Raw genomic sequence first — 11,070 nt, forward strand, 5'->3', positions numbered from 1 at the left:
GGGTAGAAATATACCTTCAGTCCTAATTTACCTTGATGGCATTGGCGTTGGGTAAAGTCAACACACAGAACAACATAACAGGCAGGAACCCATAGCTTTTTGCCTCAGAGATTAAGATTGTTACCACCAAGGTGAGCTGACAACAGTATAAAATTCTAAATAATTATATTTAGAAGATCTGATTAGTTTTGGCAATACCTAGAAAGACAAAAGAAATGCATTGTGATCATTCCTTCAGTGACTTTGCAGTCCAAATACAGACTGATTTTATTATTGTTCTGCCTCTGGTATGTATCCCTTTCCTTTAACAAATGCCACATGATATTTTCAGAATGTTGGTGAATGATGTGTTTGTAAGCTATAAGAATATAGGATTGAATTAAAATGAGACCAGGACTGCATTAATCTGGAGCTGCCATAATCATTGCTGAAAGCTGCAACATGAGCACTGTCCAGAAAGACCTATGAAAATATCTCATTACCAGACATTTTCACTTAAGTGTCAGCCTCTTCTCAAACACACATCATCCTGGCTGATGTTGCCTCATATACCAATTTTATTTTAAATGTCACTGAGAACAAATGCTCAGAGTCTTGCCCTGTGACTACAGTGTTCAGCAGAATTGCATTTATCCTCCAATTCAGACACACTACTGAAGGGGTCACACAGCATGTTTCATGAGATTATATTATCGTTGTTGCTTATAGACACAGGCTTCTTGCTTTCCTTGACATCAGAGGGATCTGCAATGGTATTAAGTTTGAAGTTTATTTGTTTTATGATGAAATGCTCTCGCTGAATCAGACATTGAGCAAAATAGTTTGTGTGCAACTCAGATCACCCACTATATAATCTCATTACTCCGACCTATCTTGGAAATTTATAATAGCTCCGGATAAAATATTAAATTGGGAAAAAAAGTGAAAAGTGATAGATGATTTTTAATTTACAACATTCATTCAACAATATGAAAACCCTGTATCTTATTCAGTACAGCATGTGGGTGTGCCAGCTGATCACTAATCTATATTTATATAACACATGTAGGAGTGCGGAATGTGTGAACGATATCATTTTTCACACAACAAAAATATATCACACATTTAATGATTTACACAATTTTCTCAACATTTCACTTCGAACCTAAAATTATTTTATAAACAGATCTCACGGCAGTGATTTGGAATCCAGGAGGTATCCCACTTTAGACAAAAATTTCTCTGTACAAATGAATCTGCTCTGCTAATGCAGAAACTTGGGTCAAAGGATAAAGGTTAGCTCCTCAAGCCTGGGACCACAGAAGCTCAAACTGCAGCATGTAAAATTATACAACATTGATTTGGGCACAAATGCAGTCTACACCACTGGCACATGGGATCTAATTTAAATTGAACATTCATTAAGTTAAGTCCTTGAGTCAAATGGAGAAAGGACAACATATGGCATCTTGTCCATCTATTTCTGATGAGCTTAACTATGATCTTTTCTCCTCAAAATTATGAAGCACTGATTCTCTAAAAGGGTGACCAATTAGTTCTGCCCTTCTGCAGTCTTAATTCTTTTCAAGTAGGTATCTACTTCCTTCTGAATAATTGCTAATGAATCTGCTTCCAACACCCTGTCAAGCATTGTGGTCACACCTCACTGGGTACAAAATTTCTCTTCATCTCCCTGCTGGATTCTTTGGCCAATTATCTTAATCTGCATCCCCTTCGATACTGATCCTGCTGCCAGAAGATTGGTTCTTGCCATCGTTTTTTCATCAATCCTCATTTCAAATGAACACACAAATCTCCCACTTCAACTGCTGTGTTCCAAAGAGAACAAGTCCTCCAGTTACTCTCATCTCTTTGTAATTTCCCTGATATTCTTCCAGTTCTGCATTCTTTCCAAGACCCTGATATCCTTCCTAAAGTGCTCAAAATTGATCACAATATTTGGCTGTGCTCAAAACCGATGGTTTATAAATGTTTACCAAACTGCCTTGTTTTCTATTGCCCTTTATTATGTCACAGGATGTGGATATCACTGGCAAGACCATAATTTATTACCTACCCCTAATTGTTTTTAAAAAGGGTGGTGAACCGCAATGCTGCCTTTTGATCTAGCCATAATGAAGGAATGGTAATATGGTGGTGTGTGGTTTAGATGGGAAGTTGTGGGTGGTAGTGTTCAACTACAACTTCTGCCCTGTCTTTCTAGGTGGTATTGTGCGTTTGAAAAAATGCTGGCAAAAGAGCCTTGGTAAGTTGCTGTAGCGCAGCTGGTGGATGGTACGCACTGCAGCCAATGTGCACTAGTGGTGGGTAGAGTGAATGTTTAATTTAGTGGATGGGGGTGTGGATCAAACCTTGTCCTGATATCAAGTGTCATGAGCACTGTTGTGGCTACACTCACCCAGGCAAGTGGAAAATATTCCATCATGCTCCTGGTTAGTGCTTTATAGTTCGCGGAAAGGTGCTGGAGAATCAGGAGAGGAGATACCCACTATAGAATTCCCAGTGTCTAAGTTCCTTGTAGTCACAGTATTTATGTAGTTGGGCCAGTTAAATTTTAATGATCAATGGTGGGCATGTTAATGTCATTATGATCAAAGGGACATTGTTAAATTCTCCCTTATTGGAGATGATTGTAGCCCGGTATTTCCACTTAACAGCTCAATCTTGAATGTTATGCTGGTCTTGCTGCATGCAAGTAAGGACTACTTAATTAACTGAGGATTTGTAAATAGAACTAAACACTGTACCAGTGAATGTTTTTACTTCAGACCTTATAATGGAAAGGAGGTCATTGAAGCATCTGAAGGACGATACTCTGAGGAACTGAGGTATTGTGGTGCAGTGGCAGTGTCCCTAACTCTGAGCTAGGAGGCTTAGATTCAAGTCGCACCTGCTCCAGAATTGTGTAATAACATCTCTGAAAAGGTTGATTAGAAAATATCAAACTGGAGTAACTCCTGCAGAGGTATTATCAAGCCTTGAATAAACGCTACCTTTGTACCAGATATGACTCCAATCAGTGGAGATATTTCCTTTGACACACACTGATTCAATTTGATTCTTGGTCTCTAACACCACATACAACCAAATGCCACCTTGATGTCAATTAGTCCCTCTCAGCTTGAATTGATTTTCAATTGGTCTATGTTTAGACCAAGTCTGCAAGATAATCAGGAACCAGCCAGGCCTGATGGACTTCAAAGTGAGCACTGTTTAGCAGGTTATTGCTATGCCAGTGTCACTTGATGACTCTGTTAGTAGCACTGTCCATCAACTTGCTGATGGTCGTGAGTAAGCTGATGGAGCTGTCCTGGCCTTTGGAAACAAGACATACCTGGGGAATTTTCCACATTATCTGGTAGATGTAACTGTACCGGAACTGCTTGGCAGGGATGCTGCTAATACTGGGATTTTCCCAGGCCCACAACCTTTGCTTTATCCGGCTCTGTCAGCCATTTCTTGACCAGATGAATTGAATCGAATGGGCTAGAACTGTACTTCAGTGATGTTGGACACCTCAGTAAGAGGCTGGGGTGGGTGATCTATTGAACTCTTCAGGGTAAAGATGATACCAAATACTTTGCCTTGGTCTTTTGCACATATATGGTGGACACCACCACCACTGAAGGTGTATATGGAGCAGTCTGGCTTGTCACTCCTCCATTTGACCTTCCAAATAATCATTACAGAGTGTATAATGTAACTGAGTATTTATTGGAACATGAGTTATACAAGCAGTGAACAATGTTTTAGGAGTGGGAGTTCATGATTGTCTAATAGAAATCAAACAAATTAGGCAATGGCACCATGGATAGTGAATGTTAACTACCTGGACTTCAGGAAGACGTTTGACACCCTTACACATAATAGAATATCATGTAAGGTCTATGTCCTTGGGATGAATGGGACCATGTTACAAATGGTTAGCTTGACAAATAATAAGCAGTGATTCATGGACAGGTATCTGGCAACTATTTCCAGAGTGCATGGTTTAATAGTAAGACTTTTAAGGTATATATATTTATAAATGATTGAGAGGAAAGAATTATGTCCAAAGTATCCAATATTGATACTTTCTGTCTCAATCATTAATCCTGGAGGTGACTTCCACAGCCTCACACTTCTTTTGTAGAAGGTTCTATGAAGAGGTTTCTTTTGCTCTTTCTTCTAAATCTCTTTTTTTAAAAATATTTTATTTAGGGCTCTTCATCCTTTAACTTTCTACCATTGAAAACATTTTGCTTTTTAGAAACCCATCCAAATCCTTTGAGCATGTTAAAACCTTGTAGAATTCCTAAATCTCCATTATACTGTTTGTAACGTTCTCTACCTTTTTTATTCTTCCTGGAGCACATCTTTCCATTATTTATAAAGATTCTATCATATCACCACAAAATATGTAGCTTTGTAACAAAATAAACAAATTTTCTTTCAATTTGTGGGTTTACACATACCAGGCTAATGAATCTACTTTGCATCTCTCTAAAACCTCAATATCTTTCCTACTTTGTTGAGACCAATATCCCACACAGTATTCTAACTGTGTTCTTATTAAGACTTTGCTCTGGCTCATTGTTACCTGTAGACTTTTATGATCATGATCTATACCCCGAGATAAAAGCAAAATTTTATGGAGATTTTTAAAACCTTATCAACCTGAAATGTAGATTTTAATCTTCTATGTACCTATTCCTCGAAGTCCCCCCCTCTACTTTCTTTGACACACAACTATATTCAATACTGTTATTTTATATACCTAAAATATATCATCTCACACTTTATATCACTGAATTCCTTTCACCACTTTTTAAATCCAATCTCCCATTTTATCTACATCTATTTGCAGTTTCCTTTGATCTTCTGAAAAAAATTATTATGCCTCCTGTCATCTGCAATTACTAACTCCACCCGTTCTAGTGATTATGGTCCCAGCTGAGATACCACAACTTATCACACTGCAGGGTGACAAAGGTTGAATAGGCGTTTCTTCTTTATTCACCCACAAGCCTCCATGAACCATCATATTCAATACAAGAGTTGAATTTACACGGGTGTAATTCTGGAGTATAATTTACTCAGCTATCTAGCTGAGAGAGTATCAGGGCTATGAAGTTGAAGATGGGCATTTTAAACCACGCACTATACGACTCCAAGAATCCATTGTCTTTATTATCATGTATATATTAAGAGTATAGTTATGAGATTCTGATGTAACATTGCAAACAATCAGACTACAACTCCCAGAATTAGACCAGGCCCCAAATTTTCCAATGTTCTTCCACCATAACGCCCCAAACTTCATGTTTCATTGTTCCCTCCTCGTGTCACTGCTGATCTTATAAATCCAAACATCTAAGCTTGAATACAAAAGTAAAGTGACTGAATTTTAAAGTTGCAATTTCAAAAATAAGTTTACAAAATTAGGAGACAACATAGTTTCTTTAAAATTTCATAATTATATTTAAGATTTTTCGTTGTCATAAGTCAGTTTTCTCTACAAAAAATGCAAAATTTGTGAAGTATACTCTTTGCACAGCAGATATGTCTGCCAAACTACAGCTGTAAAGGGCAACAATAATAGCAGTAATGGGAACTACCAGCTCTTGTAAAAATGCAACAACATGAAATGTCACTAATGGAATAAAACCCTGATGCGTACATATCTGAGACGATATTTAAATGATGTAACTGTAACTGATCTTGTATTTACAAACCCATCCAAATCCCCTGAGCATGTTAAAGCCTTGTAGCATTCCTAAATCTCCATTATACTGTGTGTAACCTTCTCTACCTTTTATTATTCTTCCTGTCTCATATTTGCTAGACAGCTTAATGCACTGTGAATTAGAGCTAGTGCATGTTAGTTGAGTGGGGATTAACTTTTTCTCATGTCCCTACACTTGCTCCTTGGTATGACTATTGTACTAAATGTTGTACAGACTGATGCTCTTTTCATTTTTAAGTTTCTCATTCGGGTAGCACAATAGCAATCCCGAAACAACTGCTCTATTCAAATCTTAATCATAGTATGGGGTTCCCATGAGGACAGAAAAAAATCTTTAGACATGTCCTCAAAGTATCACTGAAGAGATCAAACATCCTGCTGATTCATGGGAGGCTCTGACTTATGACCAACCAAGATGGAGAATGTTTATGAAAGAACACGTGCAGAAACTCCATTGGGAACATGCAGAGGCAAAGGCAAGGCACCAGAGAGAGTATATAAACTGCTAAATAACTCACTGATGAAGCCTTCAAACACCATCTGATACATACCCATGTAGATCACGCATTGGGCTTATCATTGCTCCCAGAATCCATTGTAATGGAGTAGAAGCAAGTCATCTTCAATGTTGAAGGACTGCCCGAGAAGGAGAAGAAACACAATTAACACAAGAACAAATGTAGTCAGCGGTTACTTTGATACCTTTTTGCATTCTTTATTCCCCTTGAAATTTTTTTTTTCTTTATTCATTCATTAGAAGAGGGCATTGCTGGCTAGGCAGCATTTATTGCTCATCCCTAACTGCCCAGAGGGCAGTTCAGAATCAACCACATTGCTATGGGTCTGGAGTCACATGTAGGCCAGACCAGGTAAGGATGGCAGTTTCCTTCCCGAAATGGGCATTAGTGAACCAGATGGGGTTTTCTGACAATTTTTAATGGATTCATGGTCATCATTAGATTCCTGGATTCGAACCCAGGTCCCCAGAACATTATCTGGGTCTCTGGATTAACAGTTCAGCAATTATACCACCAGGCCATTGCCTCTCCCCGGGGTAAATATTAAATATTAAATACTAAATATTAGAGGGAGCTGAAGAAATTCATAAAGACCAGATGAAAGTTTTTCTGAAATTATTGTCATGGGGTATAAATTGCTACAATGTTTTGAGAAGGAAGAGATGATGGCCAGAGCTTTCTTTGTTGTACACATGGCTATTTATGACTATTTTCATTCCACTCCTAAGAAAATCACCCAAGACCATGTCTCCACAAATATCTCAACGTGCTTTCTATATCTTTTATTACAGAGACTGCTGATTAATTTTAAACCTAGGCTACTGCTCGCAACCAATTTCATCTCAAAAAAGTCTCATGTCATTCTATGTGGAAGCAGAGACGGTCCTCTTCAGATCCTGCCCAATAAAAGTCAAACCCGTGTTGTGGAAGTGGGTTATCACTGGGAGCAGATCAGTTTGAGGTCCTTTTGAAAGAAAATGGTGAATTTCTTGGGTTCTTAATAAAATGCAACACTGTCATTTTCTTTTCTTGCTGCTGGATTATAATGAGATGAGCTTAACATGGTCCACTGCGTAATATAGTGAATTTTAAGCACATTATCACCAGAGGGCTGAATCTTACCAGAAATTGGCTGGGTGTCATTTTTTTTGTGAATTTTATGGAAGGTTTCTTTCTAAGCTCTAATGTGTCTTCCCATCCAATGTTCCCAAACTCAACTCACCAACTCAAACTCATACAGCACAATGGCGCTTTGCTTGTATTATTTTCCTGATGGATGGAGGTGTAAGTATTGGCCACAACCAGAATCTTGAAGATTCCTGGAACTGGTGTGATCTTTAAAACCCAGCTGCGCACTTAGTCCAGAGCTGGCAGTGCACAGCTGCCTGGTATTGTTGGTTTTATTTGTTCTGGACATGCCAAACAGAAGGTAATTGGCATCCCACTTTGGTGACGGGGATTTGGAGGTCTGGAAGACCATAAGACATTGAACCAGAAGTACGCTATTTGGCCCATCATGTCTGCTCCACAATTCAATGAGATCAATGCAATGATAACCCTCAATTCCACTTTCCTGCCTTACCCACATAACATTTGACCTGTTGGACGGATGTTGCATGCAGTCTCTGCCCTTGGAGAATGCCCTGAGATGTTGGTGATTGATGGAGATCTGCAGAAGCAAGTGCTAAGCTGGAGTCACCAGGTTACCACTCTGATTTCCATGGCAGGTATTGCCGTTGTCTGGGTTTTATCGGTTGGGTGGGAGAATGGGAAATTGCTTATCAGTGAAGTTGGGTGTCATAACAGTGAAGATGTTAATGCATGCAAACAGGCCTCTTCTCACTCAGTAGTGAGAATCTCATCTTGACATTCAACACTTTTTGAAAAAGAGGACCTTTACTGCTTGAAAACAGGAAGGCCCTCACTGCCAATCTCAAAGGACTGCTCCAACTTTCTCACAATGCCTAGAGCATTCAGTGCCTGGGAAGTTTCCCACCGAGGTTATTAATCCAATGCTACAGCCACTATACCGTCAAAGCAATTTTTCACATGAAAAGTGGCTACCCAATTAGCAGCAACATCAACGGTGAAACAGTTCACAAAGTAACTGATAGGTTGTGAAACGCTTTGTGATTGCTTAGGGACATGATAAGATTCCACTTAACTTAACATCCCATTGGGTAAATAACCAACAGCTGGTCCTTCTCTGCACTTGGCATAGTGAGAAGAGAGCCAGACTTTGAAATTTATAATGGAAACAAGGATTGTCCACAATGCACCAGAATCATCCACATAAATCCAAAATCTATCATGGGAGACTTGCAAAGAAATATAAATGTGCCTTTTGTACCAGTGGAACAAATGCCTCCACAATGTCAGTGTCTGGACCTTTGTTTCTTATACATAGAAATTCAAACTTACAGTTCACTATCACTTTCCTGACAGGCATAATGTTTACTGATGCGGCAACGTATCATAATTATTTTTTCATCCACTCATATTTTCCCAGGAGGAGCTGTTGAGAAATGAACAGCAGTAGGAACGTAAGTAAAGTTTCCTATCACAAGCTCAGAAGTCAATTTATCCTGGCCTTGGCTGAAAACATTTGGTTGTTCTGTACAGGAATGTTTCACCCACCTTGATCAAACCTTATCCATTTATATATGTTATACAGAAGTTCAGAAGTTAAAATTCCGAGATAGTACCATGTTCTCATTTCTAATTTAATAACTCCTCGCCATTCAATCCCATCTTTTAAAATTAAAATGTATCAAACCTATTCCTGTTCAATTTCTTTCAATTTTCCATTCCTATTTATTCCAATTCCTTGGAATGCTAAATCACTTCCTATTATTTGGAGTATTTTTGAAATTCATTCTTTGGGAATGGCAAAATCAATATTCATTGTCTATCTTTATAATTGTCTCAATGTTAAGTGATGGATTTTCTTGAACTTCTGTGGCTATGAGGTTGTAGTCCTCGAACAGTGCTACTATATCAGGAGAACCAGTATTTTTATCAAGCAATGCGATGAAATAGTGGTATGTTTTTAAGTCTATTCTTGTACATTCTATCTATGACGTAATAACCAGATTTGGTGGTAAAAGTAATGGGGAGGCTAAGTGTGTTCATCATTATTTATGCAGAAATCCAGTATAAACATATAGCTTGCAAATGTGCAGTTAAATATAGAAATCTGAAAGTTACTATGTTATATCAGTATCTTGCTGTCAAATTCCCTGTTCAAAACAAAGAATGAGATGAGGTACCTGTACATATCTCAGAGATACTAAACTCACTGAAGCAGTTAGACATATTCGTTTCTGTCTGCGTACACTTAAAAATGGTGCGATAACTCTTAATGAATGTCACTGTAATCTCTTGGACACTAAAAGCTAACTTTTAAAAGTGTGGAATTGCATTCTATCAGATGTAAATTACTGTTGGAGGGTTTTAAATCACTTAAAAACTAAATATGGCTCCTTTTCGGACTCATTATTTCAATTTATTTTATCTCTATCTCTTTTTTTAACCTCTCAAGTCCAATGTTTTATCGGTGATTTGACATTGAATTCAATTGACAACTGACATTTCCTCGTTCAGAATATGTGGGTTTTTTTTTAAATCCCTAAACTAGGTGATTTAAGGTTAGGTGAAATGTTACATTTTAAAGGTTTTATAGCTGGCCCTGTCTGACGAATGCCTGGATTTTACAGAGCCGTGCAGCAAGCCTGATTCCAGAATGCAGGTCTGTCATTAAAATATTATAAAGCAGGTCGATTGCCTCATATTTAATCATCTAAAATGGTTAACACTGGCTGGCCAGGTTTTTCAGGCCTCAGAACCTTTGCTGTTCAAGAGAGATGAGTAAAACTTTAAGGGGAAGGTTAAGTCCCCTTATAGCTCTGCCTGTGGGCCAGAAGGAGCAGGAATGTTTTACTTTGCCCCTGTCGAGTTTAACTTCTCCTTTTAGGTTCACAACTCACCCTCTCCACCAGTGCTACCCCACCCCCGCCCATCCCAGCCCATATCCAAAGACTGTTTCCACAAGTTAGGATCAGTACTCCACCTGCAACAGTGGCAGAGATCCGGAACCTCTCCTAGGACTGGAAACCTAGGATCATGCACCAGAACCGCACGCCCCATTCCCAAGTTTCCACTAACAGCTGCAGGCCCCTTAAGTACGGCTGCATCCTAATCCACAGCATTCCGTGCCAGGCTCGTCTATGAAGTGTGGAATAATGATATGCTAAAGGTGCACAGTGTAAAGTCGAAATTCCCCAACGTGCACGGAATACCAGAATTTCGGAGTCCACAACCAAAATAATACTCCTTCCTTTCGCCCAGCCACTCCCTTCCCACCACTGCTCACGCTGTCATACTCACACCGAATCGATGGTCTTCAACCTTTCCAGCTAAGGAGATAGACGCTTGCATTCCCTGTGCACACAGATTCCACATGCAGATTGCTGTAGAGGGTGCTGAGCCTTTTGGATCATTGATTGACAGTTAGTTCCAGTGAAAAGGTCATAAAACATCTTTGAGCAATTGCCAGTGTAATGAACAGCTGGTGTTATTTATTCACAGATGCCCAACCGTTAACCCCATCTACGGTAGAGAGAGAAACACACTGGTGTTTCGATAGAGGATTTGTTGTTTGTACGGGAATGTACAAATTCAACTCCACATGCATACAACAGTGTTTGAGATTATACTGGAATCCACTACTTTATCTTCAGTCATTCTTTATTCAGTCTAACTCTGAGGATTTACTGTTTCGAAATATGCTCGCCTGGTTATATTTCTGTCTAATGTACCTGTATTGAA

The 11,070-nt window shown here is 38.9% G+C and overlaps 1 long non-coding RNA gene across 2 annotated transcripts; it reads right to left on the bottom strand.

Annotated features, from left to right (window-relative positions):
• Positions 1-619: 619 nt before the first annotated feature.
• Positions 620-10,725, bottom strand: LOC125484148. 2 transcript variants are annotated; one of them, XR_007262993.1, is made up of 4 exons: positions 10,630-10,725; positions 8,665-8,758; positions 6,277-6,361; positions 620-744 (listed from the first exon to the last, which is right to left on the bottom strand). It is a non-coding gene; the product is annotated as an uncharacterized LOC125484148 (long non-coding RNA). The 2 variants fall into 2 exon arrangements; XR_007262994.1 differs by lacking the exon at positions 620-744 and adding an exon at positions 5,196-5,357.
• Positions 10,726-11,070: the final 345 nt, after the last annotated feature.

The sequence above is a fragment of the Rhincodon typus genome, chromosome 10, assembly GCF_021869965.1.
Source record: "Rhincodon typus isolate 14 chromosome 10, sRhiTyp1.1, whole genome shotgun sequence".
Lineage (NCBI taxonomy): Eukaryota > Metazoa > Chordata > Chondrichthyes > Orectolobiformes > Rhincodontidae > Rhincodon > Rhincodon typus.